The sequence below is a fragment of the Tamandua tetradactyla genome, chromosome 12, assembly GCF_023851605.1.
Source record: "Tamandua tetradactyla isolate mTamTet1 chromosome 12, mTamTet1.pri, whole genome shotgun sequence".
Lineage (NCBI taxonomy): Eukaryota > Metazoa > Chordata > Mammalia > Pilosa > Myrmecophagidae > Tamandua > Tamandua tetradactyla.
Genome location: NC_135338.1, coordinates 98,576,833 through 98,599,377, shown reverse-complemented (window position 1 = coordinate 98,599,377; position 22,545 = coordinate 98,576,833). Strand labels below are relative to the sequence as shown.

The 22,545-nt window shown below is 38.2% G+C and overlaps 1 protein-coding gene across 8 annotated transcripts in view; it reads left to right on the top strand.

Annotated features, from left to right (window-relative positions):
* BLM (BLM RecQ like helicase) overlaps window positions 1-22,545 on the top strand; it is a 121,208-nt gene that overhangs the window by 324 nt on the left and 98,339 nt on the right. For 6 of the 8 annotated variants that reach the window (XM_077124266.1, XM_077124262.1, XM_077124263.1 and 3 more), the window contains exon 2: window positions 1,028-1,101. The gene's annotated coding sequence lies outside the window, so the exon portion shown is untranslated. Of the gene's footprint in view, window positions 1-35; window positions 452-820; window positions 841-1,027; window positions 1,102-22,545 lie in introns of those variants that run through there. The other 2 variants (XM_077124265.1, XM_077124267.1) reach the window with 2 other exon arrangements.

The window sequence follows — 22,545 nt, the reverse complement described above, 5'->3', positions numbered from 1 at the left end:
ACCCCGGTCACTCTGGAGGCCCTTTAGTTCGCTCTCCTGAGTCCCGAGCCGGCCTTGTGTTGTCGGTCGCCATGTGCTTTGCACCCATTATCTGACCAGTGTGGCCTTCCGATTGTCCAGCAAAGTGGTTGGTTAGCACACTCGGGTTTCCAGCCCCGGCGCTTTGGCCATCCACACGCTACTTTCGACTCTTTGTGCCTCAGTTTCATTCTGTCATGTGGGGGAAATTCTCTCAGCTGTATCCTGGAGTTTTGCTAATATTAACGGGTTAATATATGCAATAAATGCCTCAAAATGCACCTGGTACCCAGTAGGTTCTATTATCATCATTACCCAGAGAAGTAGTAGCGTCGTCCCCATTTCAGACTTGGAGAATCTGAAGCACAAAGAGGTTGTGTCGTTGCTGAACGGCACTTGGCCATGAAGTGGTAGAGGAAGGACTTAAAGTAAGGTCCGTCTGACTCTGAAGCATCTTCACAACATCAGGCTTTCTCCCGTACCCCTCACCTGCCCTTAGGCCACACAGGACCTTGGTCACCTCGTGGTTGGATGGAGCAGGCACCTGACAGCTCCTGGTGCCCCTGTTAAGATCAAGGGGCAGTAGTTGGAGAGATTTGCGAAGAGATCGGGAACTGGGGAAGTACTCTGTGTGGGGAGTAGTAAATTGAATCAAATTGAACCAGCAGGTTTTTTTTTTTAGCTAAGCTGCTATGCCCTCAGAATGTAGCTTATAGTCTACCAGGATGAAATGACGTTTCTAGGTCCTGAGTCCATTTTAGTGCTACTCATCCTGATTGGCATCTTATGCACATAATTTCTAATTTACAGTAACCCAGACAGGTAACTATTACCTTCATTTTACTGATGAGGAAGCCGAGTGTTAACAAATTAGGCAGAGTCTTAGTATAGATGTGTGGTAAAAGAACAATGCACAGGGAAATTATGCACATCCACTTTAGGATAGTCACTATTATTTATGGGGGGGGGAGTGCGGAGAAAAAATATATATGTGTTTTTTTTTTTAAAGGGGAGGAAGAAAAGAACGAAGAGGTCCAAGGTGGTTGCAGAATATTCTCAGGAACTTAATGTCAAAAGCTGCTGGTGAGTTTCCGCTATCTTTGAGCAGTCTGCCCCCCTCACCGCCTACTCATTTTACGTCCACCTTTGCATAAGTAGTGCCTAGACCACCCTTCTTCACAACTTCAAACCTGCCGGGAAGGTGCCACTTATCCTTCAAGATCCAATTCTGTTTTCTTTGGGATGCTTCTTTGTGATTTTCCTCCTTCTGGGAAAAGCTTTTATTGATAGAACATATCCATCCGCTGCACCATATTTATTTGTTTACATATCTGTTTCCCACTAGCCTAGAAGCTCCTCGAGGGCAGAGATTATGTCTTACTCATCTCATTCTGCAGTGCCTAGCATGATGTCTGGTACAGAGTAGTGACTAGGTAAATAATAGCTGAATGAAAAATACACGTTGAAGTCAAATAATGGTAGTTCTTGAATGGAGTTATGAAATACGGACTTTCCTCCCTAGAACGGCAAGAAACTGTTGACTAATTTAAAAGTCTTATATCTTATTGAAGTATATTCTCAGTGTCAAACAGGTAGTGCACCCATAATCTTATCTTTCATCACTTTGACTGTTTTAATTTTTCATGAGTCCTTTCTAAATTTTAGCTATGGTCAATTCTTAGGTAGCTATAACCATAATGTACTCATAATTTAGTGTATTGTTTATTTTCACTGTTATTCCATGTAGCTATGCAATCTTTATGGTTATCATTTATTTTATACCTTATCACAATATTCCATTCTCCTCGATTTGGTAAATATAAAATGGTGCTCCCTGCTATTAATTATTAGAAAACTTTTTTTTCCATAAGTTTATTTTGTGTTGATATATCCTGGTGAATTGTGTGTTTCTATTACCTGATCATTGTCCGTGGCAATTTGTGTGTTCTTTATGTAGTGTTTTGGATTTTTTTTTTTTTAACTTTTTACTACTTTAAGGAAATACCTTGAAATTTACAGGACAGTTACCAAAGTAATACAGCCCCCATGTAGAGAACTCCAACGTTCCTCTACCCACCTACCCCCAAATACCCAGAACCACCAATTTCAAAACAGTTTGCCACATTTGTTGTATCATTCTATCAATCTGTCTTCTGTCTGTCCGTTTTTTGAGCACTTTGGTGTAGACTGTATACATCACGCTCCTTGAACACTTATTATCGCCTGGTGCATTTCCAAGAGCAAGCACATTCACTCTTTAACTGCCTTAAGTGCAGTTACCCAGTTCAAGAAATTTGACATTGATATAAAGTTTACAGTCTATATTCCAATATTTTCATATGTCCCAGTAATGTCCCTTTGAGCTTTTTCTCCACTCCTGCTAGATCCCATTGTTGTATTTAATGGTCATTGTCTGTTTAATTGCCTTTTCTTTTTTTTTTAATTGTTGGAACATATATATAATATGAACTTTCCCATCTCAGCCACTTCCAAGCATACCATTTAGTTGGGTTAATCACATTCACAAAACTGAATAACCCTCGCCACCTCCGTTACTAAAACTTTCCCATCTTCCTGTTATATATTAACTCCCTGAACTTTGCGTATTCTCACATACTTTCTTTGTGGTTACCATGGGGCTTAAATTTAACATTCTCAATCTATAACAACCTTGTTTACTTTGATATTGACTTAACTTCAATAGTATACACAAACTATGTTCCTATACCCTTCTGGCCTTTATGTAGTTCTTGTCCTAAATTATATGTTTATACATTATGAGTATAAAACTGCTGATTTTAGATCCTGTAGGAGGTAAAAGTGGAGTTACAATCCAAAAATGCAGTGGTACTGGCATTTATGTTTACCCATATCACCCTCACTGGAAATCTTTTTTTTTTCATGCAGCTTCAGTCTGTTTTCTGTTATCCATTATCAGCCTGAAGAACTCTCTTTAGTATTTGTAGGATTGGTCTCGTGGTGAAGAACTCCTTCAGCTTTTGTTATCTGGGAATATCGTAATCTCTCTCTCATTTCTGAAAGACAGTTTTGCCAAGTATAGAATTCTTGGTTTAGCAATTTTTGTTTTCAGCTCTTTAAGTGTATCATCCCATGCTTTCTTGCTTCCATAGTTTCTGATGAGAAATTGGCAGTGAATTTTATTGAGACTCCTTTGTATGTGATATGTTGCTTTTCTCTTGCAGCTTTCAGAATTCTCTCTTTATTTTTGTATTCAATTGTTTGATTATAATATGCTGTATTCTAGGCCTATATGTGTTTATTGAGTGTCTTGGATGTGTGTGTCCGTGTATTTCACTAAACTTGGGGAAATTTTCAGCCATTATTTCTTTGAATAGTCTCTCTATCCCTTTCTCTCTTTCATCACCTTCTGGGATTCCCACGATGCATATATCGATTTGCTTGATGGTGTCCCACAGATTCCTCAGGCTCTGCTCACTTTTCTTAGTTTTTCTTTCTGCTCCTCAGACCGAGTGAATTCAGTTGTGTTATCTTCAAGTTCATTGTGCTTCCAGCTCCAATCTGCTGTTGAAGCCTTATAGGGACTTTTTCATTTCTTTTACTGTGGTCTTCAGTAAAATAAATTTTGGCTCCTTTTCATAATTCCCATCTCTCTATTGATATTCTATTTGGGTTTGTCATTTGTCTTTTATTGTCCTGATTTCCTTTAGTTCCTTTTTCATGTTTTCTTTTAGCTCTTTGAGCATTTTTAAGACCTTTTAAATAAATCTTTGTCTGGTATATTCCAGTTCTGGTTCTCCTGACTGATGGTTTCTAGCACTTTGGTCTTCTCCTTTACCTAGGCTGCTGCTTCCTGTTTCTTTGTTTTATAATCTTTTGCTGATATCTAGACATTTTGATATATTTATTGCCAGAATTCAGATTCTGAGGCATCTGTTCCTTAAGCTTGTATCCAGTTAATGTTATGGCAGAGCTTTCCTTGAATGTCAGGAGATAGCAAAGAAAAAAAAAAGGAAGGAAAAAAAGAAACCATCTTTCCATTTTTACAAATTGACTTGCACAAGTAGTGCTTTCCTTAAGGGTTTATCTATACAGTGAGTTTAGAGCATAACTCCTGGCCAGGGGCTTCCTTTCTGCTCACACCTCTTGTCTTGGGCATGTGCATGTGGCCCTAGGAATTCCCTCACTACCTGGTTATGATTGTCCCCTCTTCCCTAGGAAATAGTTTCCTGGGAACTGCACTGTGTGCCCCACATCCAGTAATCCCTTGCCCCATGCAGCAAGGGGTTACTTGACTGGCCTCCCACAGTGTTCTGTAGGAGAGCTCTGTGACCTGCTGTACTGGTTTAAAAGGATGTATATCCCCTAGAAAAGCCATGTTTTAATCTAAATCCCATTTCATTAAGGCAGAATAGTCCCTATTCAATACTGTATGTTTGAAACTAATCAGATCATCTCCTTGGGGGTGTGATTTAATCAAGAGTGGTTGTTAAGCTGGATTAGATGACGACATGTCTCATCTTGAGAAGTTTCTGGAGTCCTATAAAAGAGGAAACATTTTGGAGAATGAAGGATATTCAGAGACAGCAAAGCAGAGCGATAATAGCCACGAGAAGCAGAGTCCACCAGCTAGTGACCTTTAGAGATGAAGAAGGAAAATACCTCCCAGGGAGCTTCATGAAACAGGAAGCCAGGAGAAGAAGCTAGCAGATGACGCCATGTTTGCCACGTGCCCTTCCACTTGAGAGAGAAACCCTGAACTTCATTGGCCTTCTTGAATCAAGATATCTTTCCCTGGGTGCCTTAGATTGGACATTTCTATAGATTTGCTTTAACTGGGACATTTTCTCAACCTTAGAACTGTAAAGTAGCAACCTATTAAATTCCCCTTTTTTAAGCCGTTCCATTTCTGGTATTTTACATTGCAGCAGCTAGGAAACTAGAACACCTGCCTTCTACACACAGGGAAAGTTCTGGATGGCGAGATCTTCTGGCTACCACCAGACAGATTGAGCCAGACATAAATGCTCCAAGTATGTGTGCAAGGGTTAGTTACTCTTCTCCCTCCTGACCCAAGATCAGGATCCTCACTGGAGCCTGGGTCAGCTCCACAGTGAGCCAGTCGGGCTCAGGGGCCAGCCAGGAGGCGGCAGACCCTACTGCTCTTACATAGCTTTCTTGATTTGGTGCTTGCTGTGCCACTGTAGTCGTTTCACTGTTTTCTGTAGCTTTAAGAAAGATGTTTCTGGCAATTCTTTCTGGTTATTCAAAGCTTACGTGGGGTAGAGTCCTAAAGAGTCTCATTTGCCAACCTTATTAGGGCCAGGTCTTTTTATACGTTTTGTTTTGTTTTTTACTTTTTTTAATTGTATATTATAACGTATATCCAAAGCAAAAAATAAAAAAGCAATAGATTTCAAAGCACTCTTCAGCAAGTGGTTACAGGACAGATCCCAGAGTTTGTCATGGGCTACCATACAATCCTCTCATATTTTTCCTCTAACTTCTCCAGAATATAGGAGACTAGAGGGCTTAAATTTTTTTTATCATCACAATTGACTTTTTTTCCCTTCTTCTTCTGTGAAAAATAATATATGTACAAAAAAAGCTATAAATTTCAAAGCACAGCACCACAATTAGTTGTAGAACATATTTCAGAGTTTGACATGGGTTACAGTTTCACAACTTTAGGTTGTTACTTCTAGCTGCTCTAAATTACTGGAGACTAAAAGAGATATCGGTTTAATGATTCAGCACTCATATTCATTTGTTAAGTCCTATCTTCTGTATGTAACTCCACCATCACCTCTGATCTTTCCATACCTCTTTTTAGGGTTGTTTGGGCTATGGCAATTCTAAATTTTTGATTTTGGAAGGATCTATCACTAATATGGGGTAGGGATATGGAACTTTCTGATATTCTGGAGAGGCTGGGCTAGGTTTCAGGACTTATCTGGATCAGGGACCCATCTGGAGGTTGTAGGTTTCTACAAAGTTACTCTAGTGCATGAAACCATTGTGGAATCTTATATATTGCCCTAGGTGTTCTTTAGGATTGGCTGGAATGGTCCTGGTTGGGGGTTGGCATGTTATGATAGGTAGCAAGGTCTACCTGAAGCTTCTGTAAGAGCAACCTCCAGAGTAGCCTCTTGACTCTATTTGAAGTCTCTGCCACTGATACTTTGTTAATTACACTTATTTTCCCCCTTTTGGTCGAGATGTAATTGTTATGAGGTCTGGATTCATCCCTGGGAGTCATCTCCCAATTCGCCGGGGAGACTTTCACCCCTGGATGTCTTGTCCCACATAGGGGGGAGGGCAATGATTTTACTTGCAGAGTTGGACTTAGAGAGACTGAGGCCACATCTGAGCAATAACAGAGGTCCTCCAGAAGTAACTCTTAGGCATGCCTATAGGTAGTCTAAACTTTTGTGCTACCTACATAAGCTTTACAAGAGTAAGCCTCATGATTGAGGGCATGGCCTATTGATTTGGGTATCCCTAAAGTTTGGCACAGTATCAGGGGATTCCCGGATGGTAAGGTTTAGTAGTTCCATATTCTTTCTCCCCTCCCTCAGGGGACTTTGCCAATACTTTTTGATTATCTGCTTAATATACTCTAGGATGTTTCTAGGCATTATAGTAATCTATGTAGGATTAAAGGACCTCTTTCTTATTCTGTGCTCCCTGTATTTCAGTTGTTCAAATGAGCTATACAGACGTTGAATTAGATTATGCACTACAGAGAATTTCAGTTCCAGACCAAATAAACCTTTCTTCCATTGGTCTCAAAGAGTATGTGTGGTTCTAAAATATAGACACTGTCTTCCTTATCCATATGTTCTGAATTACTTTTACCCCAACCTGTTTGACTTCGTTCTTATCTCTAAATATCAGGTTATATATGTAAAACAGCCTCTCAAAATCCAGAAATAATAATCACCACTCCAGACTTCACGTGTCTGCTCTAAAAGTTTACCATCTAGGCTCCTGTTTTCTTATAATCATTTTCTAAAGGTGACCATACCTTTGTTGTTCTTTTGTTTCTGGCTTATTTCGTCTCACCAAATGTCCCACGTGTTCATTCACATTGTTGCATGCCTCGGGACTTTGTTCCTTTTGTAGCAGCACAACCTTTGTTCATAACTATACACCATCGTTCTCCAATCTACCTCTCCGTCAGTGCATCCTTCAGCCACCTGCATTCATTGGGCTTTATGTAGAAGGCCCAAACTCCGCAGTCCATCAACATTCTCCATTTTAGATAATTTCATTGTTCCCAAGAGAAAGAAAACCAGTAAACACACCCTTGCCACATAGGAAATCTAAACCTCCTCTTAACTCTTGTCCCTCCCCCCATCATTTACTTCTGCTGTTGCTGTGGTACTGCTGATGGTTTCCTTTTGCGCATAACTCATAGCATGCAATAGCAGTTTTCTCACTTTACCCTAGACTTAAACACTCTTTATACAAGAATCATATCTTTGAAGTAATTCTTATGAGAACTAATTCATATTTCTAATGTGAATCTAGAACGTAGTTCTGTACAACCTGTTTCAATCTTTTTCATCTTCAATATGGTAATATTACGTATAGACCCACTAGAGGATCTAATAGTTAGGATCACCTAACTATTCCTTACATTGGAGTTCAACCTCATTAGCTAACGATTCACCCGTCTCTAGATTCTAGGTATCTCTAAGTCCTCTATTTTCTGTATTATAAACCTCTGATTATACCTTTATGGTAGTCATACAAGTGGAATCATGCAGTATCTATCCTTATGTGTCTGGCTAATTTTGCTCAGCATTCTGTCCTCAAGGCTCATCCATCTTGTCATGTGCTTCAGGACGTCTTTTCATCTTAAACTGCTACATAATATTCCATTGTATGTATATACCACGTTTGTTAATCCACTTGTCTGTTGATGGACATTTGGTTTGTTTCCACCTTTGGTGATTATGAATAATGCTGCTGTGAACATCGGTGTTCAAATGTCTGTTTATGTCATTGCTTTCAGCTCTTCTGGGTATATACCAAATAGTGCTATTGCCAGGTCATAGGGCAACTCGATATTTAGTTTCCTAAGGAGCAGCCAAACTGTCTTCCATAGTGGCTGTACCATTATACATTCGCACCAGCAGTGGATAAGTGCCCCAGTTTCTCCACATCCTCTCCAACATTTATAGTTTCCTGTTTGTTTAATAGCAACCATTCTTATAGGTGTGAGGTGGTATCTCATTGTTGTCTTGATCTGCATCTCTTCATGTGCTTTTGAGCCATCTGTGTTTGCTCTTCAGAAAAATGCCTATTCATATCTTTAGCCCATTTTATAATTGGGTTGTTTGTTCTTTTGTTGTTGAGTTGTATGATTTGTTTTTATATGCAGGAAATCAACCCTTTGTCTGATATGTGATTTCTAAATATTTTCTCCCATTGAATTGGCTGCCTCTTCACCTTTTTTGAAAAAGTCTTTTGAGGTGCAGAAGCATTTGATTTTGAGGATTTCCCATTTATCTATTTTTTTCTTTTGTTGCTTGTTCTTTGGGTGTAAAGTTTAGTAAGCTACCTGTTATTACTAGATCTTGAAGATGTTTCCCTACATTTTTTTCTTGAAGCTTTATGGTGCTAGTTCTTTTATTTAGGTGTTTGATCCATTTTGAGTTGTTTTTGTGTAGGGTGTAAGATAGGGGTCCTCTTTCATTCTCTTGACTATTGACTATTGATATCCAGTTCTTCCATGCCCAATTATTGAAAAGACTATTTTGTCCCAGTTCAGGGGATTTGTCAAAAATCAGTTGACCATAGATTTAGTGGTCTATTTCTGCACTCTCGATTCGATTCCATTGGTCAGTGCTTCTGTCTTTGTGCCAGTACCATGCTGTTTTGACCACTGAGGCTTTACAATAGGTTTTAAAGTCAGGAAGTATTAATCCTCCCATTTCGTTCTTCTTTTTTAGGATGCTTTTGGCTATTCAGGGTCTCAAAATTTCCCTTCCAAATGAATTTGGTAGTTAGCGTTTCCAAATCTTCAAAGTAGGTTGTTGAAATTTTTATTGGTACTGCGTTGAATCTGTAAATCAACTTGGGGAGAATTGACATCTTAACTATATTTAGCCTTCCTATCCATGAGCAGGAAATGTCTTTCCGCTTATTTAGATCGCTTTGATTTCTTTTAGCAATGTTATATAGTTTTCTGTGTACAAGTCCTTTATGTCCCTAGTTAAGTTCATTCCTAAGTATTTGATTCTTTTAGTTGTTATTTTGAGTGGAATTTTTTCCTTAACTGACTCCTCATCTAGCTCATTGCTAGAAATGTTACTGATTTTTGCACATTAATTTTATATCCATCCATCTTGCTGAATTTGTTTATTAGCTCAAATAACATTGCTGCATATTTCTCAGGATCTTCCAAGGATAGTATCATATCATCTGCAAATAATGAGAGTTTTACTTCTTCCTTTCCAATGTGGATGCCTTTTTTTTCTTTGTCCTGCCTGATTGCTCTAGCTAGAACTTCTAGCACAATGTTGAATAATAGTGGTGACAGTGGGCATCCTGGTCTTGTACCTGATCTTAGGGGGAAAGCTTTCAGTCTCTCTCCATTGATGGTGGTTATGGGTTTTCATATATTCCCTTTATCATACTGAGGTTGTTACCTTTGATTCCTGTCTTTTGGAGTGCTTTTATCAGAAGAGGATGCTGAATTTTGTCGAATGCTTTTTCAACATCAGTCGAGTTGATCATGTGATTGTTCCCTTTCAATTTGTTAATGTGCTGTATTGCATTAATTGATTTTCTTGTTTTGAACCATCCTTGCATTCCTGGTATAAACCCCACTTGGTCATGGTGTATACTCTTTTTAATGTGCTGTTGGATTTGATTTGCTAATATTTTATTGAGAATTTTTGCATCTATGTTCATTAGGGAGATTGGCCTGTAGTTTTCCTTCCTTACCTGGTTTTGATATTAACATGATGTTAGCTTCATAAAATGAGTTAGGTAGAATTCCTTTTTCCTCAATTTTTTTGGAAAGTTTGAGCAGGAGTGGTGTTAGTTCTTTCTGGAATGTTCGATAAAATTCCCCTGTGAAGCCATCCGGCCCCGGGCTTTTCTTTGTAGGAAGATTTTTGATGACTGATTGAATCTCTTTACTTGTGATTGATTTGTTGAGATCTTCTATTTCTTCCTGAATCAGTGTAGCTTGTTTGTGTGTCTCCAGGAATTTGTCCATTTCATCTAAGTTGTCTAGTTTGTTGACATATTGTTGTTCATCCTATCCTCTTATGATTCCTTTTATTTCTTAACGGAGTGGTAATGAATCCCTTCTCATTTGTGATTTTATTTGCATCCTCTCTCTTTTCTTTTTCAGTCTTGCTAGTGGCCCATCAATTTTATTGGTTTTCTCAAAGAACCAACTTTTGGTTTTAGTGGTTCTTTCTATTGTTCTTTTGTTCTCCCCTACATTTATCTCTGCTTTAATCTTTGTTAGTTCTCTTCTCCTATTTGCTGTAGGGTTTGTTTGCTGTTCTTTCTCCAGTTCCTACAGGTGTGCTGTTAAGTCCTCAATTTTTGCTCTTTCTTGTTTTTCAATATAGGCATTTAGGGCAATAAATTTCCCTCTCATCACAGCCTTTGCTGCATCCCGTACATTCTGATAAGTTGTATTTTCATTTTCATTCATCTCCAGATAGCTACTGATTTCTCTAGTTATTTCTTCTTTGACCCGCTGGTTGTTTAAGAGTGTGTTACTTAACCTCTGTATTTTTGTGAGTGTTCTCATTCTTGGGTGGTTATTGAGATCCAGGTTCATCCCATTGTGATCAGAGAAAGTCCTTTGTATAATTTCAGTGTTTTTAAATTTATGAATATCTGTTTTGTGCCCCAGCATATGATCTATCTTGGAGACTGTTCTATGAGCACTAGAGAAGAATGTATAACCTTGTGTTTTAGGGTGCAATGAGCTACATATGTCTGTTAGGTCTAATTCATTTATTAAGTTATTTAACTTCTCTGTTTCCTTGTTTATCTTCTGTCTGGTTGTTCTACCTATAGAGGAGAGTGGTGTATTGAAGTCTCCTACTATTATTGTTGAAACATCTATCACTCCCTTCAGTTGTGCCAGTATGTGTCTCATGTACTTTGGAGCACCTTGATTGGGAGCATAAGCATTTATGATTGTTATATCTTCTTTGTGAATTGACCCTTTAATTAGTATATAGTGTCCTTCTGTGTCTCTTATGATGTTTTCACATTTGAGTCTATTTTGTCCGATATTAGTATATCTATTTCTGCTTTCTTTTGGTTACATCTTGTGTGGAAATCTTTTTCCATCCTTTCGCTTTCAATCTGTTTGTATCTTTGTGTCTAAGATGAGTCTTTTGCAAGCAGCACATAGCTGGATTATGTTTCTTAATCCATTCTGCCAATCTCTATCTTTTAATTGCAAATTTAGTACGTTAACATTCAAAGTTTTACTGAAAGTGCTTTTCTTGATTCTACCATCTTATGTTTTTTATTTTATTTATCAAATCTATATATTCTTTTCCCTCTTTCTCTTTGTATTCTTTAAATTACCCTTAGTGGTACTCTTCAGTTCTGTGCCCTCCTCCAGACCTCCCTCTCCTGTCTTTTTATTTCAGCTGGTGGAACTACTTTTAGTATTTCTTGTAGGGCCAGTCTCTTGTTGACAGATTCTTTCAGGACTTCTTTGTCTGTGAAAACTTTAATCTCTCCCTCAATTTTTTTTAAGTAACAATTTTTGTTGAGGTCAATCCCTGAATTGGGTCAAAGCCCAACATGGGACTTTTTTTTTTTTTTTAATTTATATATTAATTAAAAAAATTCACAAACCAAATAAAACATTAACATATATAATCAGTAATTCACAATATCATCACTTAGTTGCATATTCATCATTTCTTAGAACATTTGCATCAATTCAGAAAAAGAAATAAAAAGGCAATAGAAAAAGAAATAAAACGAAAACAGAAAAGAAAAAAAAAAGATTATACCTACCATACTCCTTACCCCTCACTTTCATTGATCACTAGCATTTCAAACTAAATTTATTTTAGCATTTGTTCCCCCTATTATTTATTTTTATTCCATATGTTCTACTCATTTGTTGACAAGGTAGATAAAAGGAGCATCAGACACAAGGTTTTCACAATCACACAGTCACATCTCTCTCAATTTTAAAGGACGGTTTGTCTGGGTATAGAGTTCCTGACTGGAAGTCTTTCTCTTTCAGAGTCTTGAGTATATCATACCACTGCCTTCTTGCCTCCACGGTGCCAGTTGAGTAGTCTGACTCAGTCTTAGTTGCTTTCCCTTGTATGCAGTAGATTGTTTTTTCTCTTGCCACTTTCAGGATTTTGTGCTTCTCTTCAACATTTGACAGACTGATTAGTATGTGCCTTGGGGAAGGCCTATTTGAATTTAGTATCTCTGGAATTTGTTGGGCTCCTTTGATGGTATATTTATGTCCTTTATGAGGGTTGGGAAGTTTTCCCTCATTATATCCTCAACTACTCTTCCTAGCCCTTTACTTCTTTCGTCTCCTTCTGGGACACCAGTGATTCTTATATTTGTGCACTTTGTTTTGTCTGTCATTTCCCTGAGTTCCCATTCAAATTTTTCCATGTTTTTTGCCATTTGCTGTTTTGAGGCTCCACAGTCAATTATCCTGTCCTCTATATCAGTTATTCGGTCTTCTCTCTCTTCAAATCTGGTGTTGTATGCTTCTAGTATTTTTTTTTTTTTTTTTTTTGCATGGGCAGGCACTGGGAATCAAACCCTGGTCTCTGGCATGACAGGTGAGAACTCTGCCATCCAGCCACCGTGGCCTGCCCTCTAGTATGTTTTTTATTTGGCCAACAGAGTCTTTAATCTGTGATATCTTCTATTTTTCTATTTATTCTTTCAAATTCCTCTTTATGCTGTTCTACTGTCTTGGTCTCCTTTATGTCATTTACTATCCCACTTATTTTATTCAGTAGAGTTGTATGAACATCTTTGATTAGTTGTTTCAGCATCTGTGTCTCCTCTGGTGTTTTAATTTGGTCATTAGGCAGGGCTATATCTGTCTGCATTGTGATATGCTTAGTGATCTTCTGCTGTCTTCGTGGCATGTAAATATCTTGATTGACTTACTTTGGCGGTTGTTTCCTTTCAGTAGTCTAAGGCCTTGTATTTGCAGGACGGTTGTACAGCAAGGGAGCAGGGCATGGGGTGGAGCACTCAGTGTGGTGATTTGTTTCAGGGCAGGTATGGGCACAGGTTGGGAATGTTACGCTGATGCTTGTGAATGTGGGCACCCAGCGGCCAAGGAGAATGTAGCTGTGTGGGTGCACCAGTCTGGGGAGCATAACCCTGGAGTACACTGGTCTAAAGCATGGTGCCCTTTGTGCGTATGCACAGAGCTGTGGCAGCAGGTCAGCTTTATGCCTTCGTGGATTGGGGGCAGATGTGACCCGGATGTGCAGGTCAGCACTTTTTCAGAGCTGGGAAATGAGGCTGAGGGCTATGCATGTGTGTGGTTCTAGAACTGCTATGAAGTGCGGTTCCCAGAGCTGAATGACGTGATTGGGGGCCCGTGCACATGTGTGGGCCTGGGAGTGCCGTAAAGGGCTGCGCAGAGCTCAGGTGGAGTGGAGTGAGGCTCTATGACAGTATGGGCAGGGGCAGGGATAGCCTAGTTATGGAGATTAGTGCCCACAGCCTTTATGTGCTGGCAACAGCCTGCAGGGAACAGAGGGGGAGGTTGTGCTCCGGAGGGGTGCAGGAGAGGGGGGTTGGGCTGCACGTGGGGTGCGGGGCAGCTACATGCACTGGGTGCTGGTGGGGTGGTGGCACCTGGAGCATGGGGAATGGGCACGGGTAAGGGGTGTGGGGTGAGTCGCCGGTCATGGGGGTGTGCTGGTGAGGGTAGTGCACGCAAGGAGTACAGTCTGGCTTACTTTCTAGTCCTGGGCTCCCGTCCGTGCACTCCCGTGGGCTCTGTGCCTCTGTGCCCGGCTCCAGCCTTCTGCCTCTCAGTTCCTCGGCCTCTGCAACCAGGGCTGCCGTACATGGTGCAGAAGGCTCTCCCAGGTCAGCACCCTCCCGAATTGCCGCCTCAGTCGCCCTCTCGTCCCTTCTGTAACTTTTCCATGGATCAGGGCTAATCTCGAGCATCTCTATTTGGCCATCCTCTCGGAAATTCCTGTTGGTAGGTTTTTGATGGCAAATTTAATCTCTTTACTTAGGATTGGTTTGTTGAGGTCTTCTGTTTCTTCTTGAGTTGGTGTATGCTGTTCATGTGTTGGTAGGGGTTGTCCATTTCATCTGAATTGCCTAGTTTGTTGGCAGGCCGTGGTTTATAGTAAATACTTAGGATCTTTTTATTTCTTTAGGGTCCACGGTAATGCCCTTCCCTGTTGTTTCTGATTTTATTTATTTGCAGCATCTCTCTTTTTGTCTTGATCATTCTGGCTAAGGGTTTGTAGATTTTCTTGATATTCTCAGAGAACCAACTTTGATTTTATTGGTACCTATTGTTTTTTTATTCTCCATTTCATTAATTTATGCTTTAACCCTTGTTATTTCTTTCATTTTTCTTGCTTTGGAATTAGTTTGCTGTTCTTTTTCCATTAGTTCGTTTAAGTCATTAATTTTAGCTCTTCTTCTTTTTTGATGTAAATGTTTTAGGCTATAAATTTTCCTTGCAGCATTGCCTTTGCTACATCCATAAGTTTTGATATGTCTATTCTTGTTTCCATTTGCTTCAAGATATTTACTGATTTTTTTGCAAGTTTTTCTTTGACCCACTGATTGTTTAAGGGCATGTTGTTTAACCTTCATATATTTGTGTATTTTCTGGTTCTCCCTTCTAGCTTCATTCCATTATGATCAAAGAAATGCTATGTAGAAGTTCAGTTTTTAAAAATTTATTGAGAACATTTTGTGCCCCAGCATATGGTCTGCCTTGAGAGTGTTCCATGAGCACTTGAAAAAAATGTGTATCCTGCTGTTCTGGGATGCAGTGTTCTATTTATGTTTCTTAGGACTAGTTCATTTATCATATTATTTAGGTTCTCTGTTTCTTTATTGATCCTCGGTTTAGTTGTTCTGTCTATCGGAGAGAGTGCTGTGTTGACGTCTCTTGTTATTATGGTAGAGTCGTCTAGTAGTCCCTTTGGTTTTGCCAGTGTTTGCCTCATGTACTTTGGGGCACTTGATTAGGAGTGTAGGTATTTATGATTGTTATTTTCTCTTTTTCAATTGCACTTTTTATTGCTGTATAGTGTCTTTCTTTATCTCTTAACATTTTTGCATTTAAAGTCTATTTTGTCAGATATTAGTATGGCTACCCCAGGTTTCTTTTGGTTATAACTTGTGTGGAATAGCTTTTTCCATCCTTTCACTTTGAGCCTATTTGCATCTGGATCTAAGATGAGTCTCTTGTAAACAGCATATAGAAGAGTCTTATCCACTCTGCCCATCTGTGTTTTATGTTTGGAGAAAGGGTTAATCCATTAACATCGAAAGCTGTAACTGAAAGCAGTTCTTGATTCAACCCATCTTATTCTTTGATTTTTATTTGTCAGATTTATTTTTTCTCTTTCTTTATCCTTTCAGTTTCCTTTACTAATGCTCTTCAATTCTGAAACCTCCTACAGTTCTCGCTCTCCTCTTTTTTCTTTTCATCTGACAAACTCTTTATTAGTTCTTATAGACTGGTTTCTTATTTCTTATTAACGAACTCTCTTAGCTTTTGTTTATTTGTGAATATTTTAAACTCCCCCTAATTTTTGAAGGATAGCTTATTAGATAGAGATTATTGGCTGGCAGTTTTGCTTTCAGTTTCTTAAATATATATCATACCACTGCCTTCTCGCTTCCATGATGTCTAATGAGAAATCAGTGCTTAGTCTTATTTGGCTTCCCTTGCATAGTAAATCGTGTTTTTCTTCTTGCTTTCAGATTATTCTCCTTTTCTTTGGCATTGACAGTCTGAATAGTATGTGTCTTGGAATGGGCCTGTTCAGATTTACTCTGTTTGCAGTATGTTGGGTTCTTGGATTTGCGTATTTATGTCTTTTATAAGGATTAGAAAATTTTCAGCTATTATTTCTTTGAATATTCTTCCTGGCCCTTTACCCTTCTCTTCTCTGTCTGGGACATTCATGATACATATGTTTGTGTGCTACATGTTGTTGATTATTTCCCTGAGACCCTGCTTAAATTTTTCCTTTTTTCTATTTTTCTTTTTGTCTAGTTAAGTTTTGTTGATCTGTCTTCTAGCTTGCTGATTCTTCTGCCTCTTCATATCTGCTGTTGTGTTCTCCAGCATATTTTAAATTTTATTTACGTTGTCTTTTTATTTCCATGACTGTTATTTTTCTATGTCTTCTTTTTAAATTCTTCTATATGTACTCTTCTAGTGTCTTGTAAATATCCTTTATCTCTTTATTCACATTTTCCTTCATTTCTTTGAATGATTCAGGAGATTTATTTGCACATCTTTGATTAGTTGTTTCAAATTCTGTATCTCCTCTTTTTCTCTGACTGGGCCACTTCTTTTCAAGTTTTAGTATGCCTTGTACTTTTTTGCTGATGTCTAGTCATTTGATTATCTTGATGGTTATTTTTTGGAGGTCGATTTCTCTCTCTTGTCTAGGGTTAAGTTATTACCTGTGCTTATATTTGGGTACTGCTTTGACATTTGGTTCATCCTTATTTTTTGGACAAAATAGGGCCAGGTACCCATGCATGGGGTGTAGATCAGCTCCAATGGGCCTAGGACAGGGATGGGAGAGGCTCTGAGAAACCTTGCATTTTCCCTGCATTTTCCAGCCTTACCAGCAGATGGTGCTGTTTGGTGAGTACTTGTCCTCAGATACTGTTTACCCCTGGAGCCCAGGCTGTGTCCAGCTGGGCAGAGCCAAAACTGCAGATTCCTGTGCTTTCACTTTGCTCAAAGTAGGGCTGTGTCCCACACTTTACTTGGGGTGGAGGGCTCCCCCAGCTGTCCTTATGTGCAACCATTCCAGGCAAGGATTCAGCCTTCAGCTGCTGTTTCCCTCCATGGTGGGGGTTGGGCACCAAGACTCAGGGCTAGAAACAGTCACTGTCCATGCTTTCTCAGGCTCCTCACTGCTCACTGATCTTGGGCCTTCACATGTCCTCCCCCATTGCCCCAGGTCCCCAAATAGTTGGTTTGGGTAGTTTCTGCCTGGCTGCTTGCTGCTTTTAGGGAAGATTTAGTGTTTTCCTCTGTGATCATCATTTTGGAAGCTCCTCCATGCTGCCCTTTTGTGTTCTGCTCTCCCCTGCAGCTTAAGTTCCTGGATCCCTGGGGGCTTGGGTCTCTGTGTCTGAATATAGGTGGGGCCCTGCTATGAGGGATCTCATAGTCTGCCTTGCCCGGTGGGAGGTGGAAGGTGGGAGGGCTGCTGGCTACTGCCTCTGGGTACTTCCTGAGCTGTGTGAGACCGAGTGAGGGGGAAGGGAGAGGACTGGCTGGTCCAAGATGAGAGTTTCCTACCTGATATTTTTTCTCTTTCTTTGATTCAGCATTTGTGGGATCTGACTCCAGCTTTACCTTCCTCTAGAATTCTGAACAAGTGAGAATTGTCCTTTTTTTCACTGAATCTTTGGGGAGACATTTTCAGTAGCTGTTTATATCTCCATGTTGATGAATATCACCTCTATTATTGGATATTTTAACTTTTTTTTTTAACCCTGCAAACATTATTGTTTTTGTTTTATTCTGGATAAGTTTGCATAGATTTAACTGTATATTACTTTCTTGTGCTTTGTTTCACCTATCATCTCAGATTTTCCATCTAGGTTCACTTCTGTTCTCTTGAAGTACATCCTTTAGCATTTCATTTAGTGAAAATCTGCTGATGGGAAACTTGTTTTTTTGGCAGTTGGAAGAGGTCCTTAATTTTTCTTAATTTTTTTGTGTGTCAGCTTTGTTGAGATATAATTCACATATCATAAAATTCACACTTTTAATGTGTACAGTGAATTTTAGTGTATAATCATAATAGAATTATGCAACCATCACCACAATCAATTTTAAAATACTCTCATCAACCCAAACAGAAACTTCATACCCCTTAGCTATCATCCCCTCAATCTCTACATTGCCCCCAGCCCTAGACAACTAGTAATCTACTTTATGTCTTTAAATATTTCCTATTCTCAATGTTTCATATAAATGACATCATAGAATTTGTGCTCCTTTGTGACTGGAATGTTTCAGTTAGCTTGGTATTTTCAGGGATCATCCATGTTGTAACATATATCAGCACTTCATTTATTTGCTGAGATGCATTCCTTTGTATGTTTATAGCACATTTTATACATTCATCAGTCAGTTGGTGGCCATTTGGGTTGTTTCTGCTTTCTGACTATTGTGACTACCGCCCCTATGAACATTCACGTACAGGTGTTTGTTTGAATAGATGCTTTCATTTCTCTTGGGCATATACCTGGGAGTGGAATTGTTGGGTCATGTGATATTTCTAATGTGTAGCCTTTTGGGGTGCTGCCGGACAGTTTTCCAAAGCACTTATACCATCTTACATCCCTGCGAGCAGTGCATATGGGCTCCAATTTCACCATATCCTCTCTTCCACTTGTTATTATCTATCATTTTTAGTATAGCCAGATTTTTATAAGTTTGTTGAGATATAATTCATATACCATATATTTGAAATTTATTGAATGAGTGGGGCAAAAAATTAAAGAATTCAGAAAGTATGTCTCAAAAGTATTAAAATGTGATCAGCTATGGCTTATACCAGAAATGTAAAGCTGGTTCAACATTAAGTGAAACCATTAATATGATACATCATTTTAACATTAATTAATAAAAACTAATATGATCACAACAATACATTTTTAAAATACCTTTCTATTGGTATACAGTATAAATTAAGTAGCGTGCACTAATCTTAAAATGTATAGATCTCAAAAATTTTTACTTGTGTATATAACTGTGTAACACAAATCAAGATATAGAACATTCCCATCACCCCAGAAGACTCCCTTCTGCCTCTTACAGCTAATATCCTACCCTAGGAGTAAACACTATTCTGATTTACATCACCATAAATAAGTTTTGCTTGTTCTTGACTTCTTGATTGATATATATAGAATCATATAGTGTATATTATCAATGAATTTTTAAAAAGGAACTCAAACCATTGCTAATAAACATACTAAAAACATAGAATTAGACTTACTTAAAACCAAGAGTTAATGTAATGTCTTATACTTAACATTAGGAGTGAAAATTAAAATAAGGGCAAAAAGAAAACTTTTCTTATTTCCACTCTCATATTGGGTATTCTTGCCAATGCAAAAATATTCAAAAAAAAAATACTAGAAAGGAAAAGACAAGAATATCCTTGCATGTCGACAACATGATTACATACCAACACAATCTAAAGAAAATCAATATAACAATAGATAATTAAAACTTCAGTAAACTGGTTAAATAAGAGATAATATAAATCCCAAGAGCCAAAAGCATTCTCATGTAGTAGTGATAACTAACTAGAAAATACATTCTTAAAAAGGCATGCAATTAAAAATAGTAAGAAGAAATATTAAACAACTAGCAACTAGTATAATGAGGGATGTCTATGACTGATATGAAGAAAATGACTATATATTACTGGGCTAAATAAAGAGTTGTTCACTAGAGAAACATTTCATAATTTTAGTTGAAAAGCTCTATTTCTTCATAAACTAATTTGTAGGTTTAATATAATTAAAATACCACAATTAAATACCACAAGAGACCAATTGATTTTTCACAAAGAATCAAGTCCTGTCAATGGCGAAAAAATTGTCTTCTCAACAAATGGTGCTGAGATCAAATGGATAGAGGATCTACATATAAGAGCAAAAACTTCCCCTTAGAAGAAAGCATAAGGGAATGTTTTCAGAACTTGTATTAGGCAATAGATTCTTAGATTATACACTAAAAGCATGAACAACAAAAGAAAAAATAGATAAATTGGATTTCTTTGAAATGAAAAACTTTCATGTATCAAAGCTTATTACCAAGAAAGTGAAAAGACAAATTAGAGAATGAGAGAAAATATTTGGAAACTGTATTTTGATTTAATATCCAGGATATCTAAAGACTCCGGCTACTTAGTAATAGAAAAACAAGCAACCCAATTAAAAATTGAGCAGAAGACTTGAATAGAAATTTCTCCAAATCAGATATACAGATAACTAATAAGCACATGAAAAGCTGTGCCATTAGGGAAACATAAATCAAAACCACAGTAAGATACCACTTCACACCTACCAAAATAGCTATTATAAAAAATGTAAATATTAATAAGTATTGGTGAGGATTCAGAGAAATAGGAACCTTAGATTGTTGGTAGGAATGTAAAATGATACAGCTGCCATGGAAATCATTTTGGTGCTTCCTCAAATGCTTTGAAAATTCCTTTGACAAAAGTATGAGACAAGAATACTAAATAATATTTGGCTTGGGATAGCATTAGAAATATTATGATCATATTAAAAGGAACAGTAATTTAAAGGGCATGGTACCTGTGCCAGTTTCAATCTGTTGTGTACCACAGAAAAACTATGTCCTTTAATCCTCATTCAATATTGCTGGGTAGGATCTTTTTGATTGTTTCCCTAGAAATGTGCCCTACCTAATTGTAGGTAGTAACTTTTGATTAGATGGTTTCCATGGAGATGTTATCTCCACCCATTCAAGGTTTGGGGCTGCTTATTGGAGCCTTTTAAGAGGGAACCATTTTAGAAAAATCCTTAGAGCTGCCAGAACCAACAGAGCCCACATAGCCAGAGAACTTCAGAGCAGAAAGAAAACGCTCCCTGGGAAGCCTTATGAAATGAGGAAAGAAAGCTGACAGACATTGCCATGTGTCTTTCCAGCTGAGAGAGAAACCCTGAATATTATCAGTCTTCTTGAACCAAGATATCTTTCCCTGGATGCCTTAATTTGAACATTTTTATAGCTTTGCCTTAGTTTGGACATTTTTCATGGCCTTAGAACTGTAAACTTGCAACTTATTAAATTCCCCTTTTTAAAAACTGTTCCAGTTCTGGTATATTGCCTTTCAAACAAACTTAAACAGTACCCATCTTAGAACACACACACACACACCCCTCAAAGCCTAGTCTCTAAAATATAACACTTAATATGTAATGTAAAAAAACATAACAAATGGTAAAAGAATCAGTATTTAACAGATGTTATTGGGACAATTAGTAAGCGATATACTCTAGATGAGAGGTTGGTAAGTTTCAGCTCAGTGGCCACATCTGGTCTACTGCTGGTTTTTGTAAGTGAAGTTTTATTGAAATACAGCCATGTCTGTTGGTTTACATATTCTCTGTGGTTGCTTTTGCACCATAGTTGAATAGTTGTGATAAAAAGTGTCTTATCAGTAAAGCCTGAAATGTTTGCTGTCCAGCTCTTTACAGAAAAAGATGGCTGACCACTGGTCTGAGTTATTGCTGGATATAAGAAAATATTCTTAAAAATGTCAAAGCCCTGACAAGAAGGTAAAAAAAAAAAATTACCAGGCCAAAATATAAATGAAGGGGTAGGTCCAGAGAGGTAAAAAGAGCACTGCAGTCACTGCAGTCAGGACATCTATTGACTCAAGAGTTTGAGCATCAGTTTTGATAGCCATGGAGAGAAAAGAGAGAAGTCAAAATCAGGGCTCACCCGAAGTGTAAAGTTTATATCTTTTGGGAATGATAAACCAAAATTAAGCCCCCTTCTATCCCCAGGGGTTTACTAGGAAAGTAGCATTACTTTTATTATTACATTTATTGCTGCAGAATTAGGTAAGGAGGACCCTGAAACTACAAGCCCAAGGATCTTTTTAACCTAATCTTCATCACCTGGATAATTAAAAAAAACTGTCAAGCTCTGGCTTTAGACCAAAGAGATCCCAACTCCAAAGCAGGAGAAAGGGTGTATCTGAAGAAATACCCTTCATTCTAAGCCTCAAATAAGTCCCACAAATATTTTTCCAAGTGTAGTGCACATAAATAGTAAAATAGTCAAGCGCTCAAGGAAACAAGGCACCAGAAGTAAGAACTAGTAGTAAGTAAGAGCTGGTAGTAGCAGAAACAAACATGTAAACACTGTTAGACATGCGTATTAAGCAATTTTGCTTATTATGCTTACAAAAATAAAAGATAAGCTTGGAAGTATCTCTAGGAAACAGAAAACTGTAGGAAATGACCTAGCTGATTTGAAAAACCATCCAACAGAACTTCTAGGAATGAAAAATACAATAACCAAAATTCATAATACTATAGGTGGGCCAGTATATTACAGACAGTAAAGAGATATTAGTAACTTGAAGGGAAAGCCAGAAGAAAATATTTAGGATCTATCTCCGTGGATTTCTCACATTCCTTCATGGTCCAGGCCTTCTGAGAAACACAGGTTTGAGTAGCCAACAGCCTTGGAATCTAGAGATAGGGTATTCCTCCAGAAAGATGTGGAGTCTTACCTCCCCAGAGACATCAGAGAGG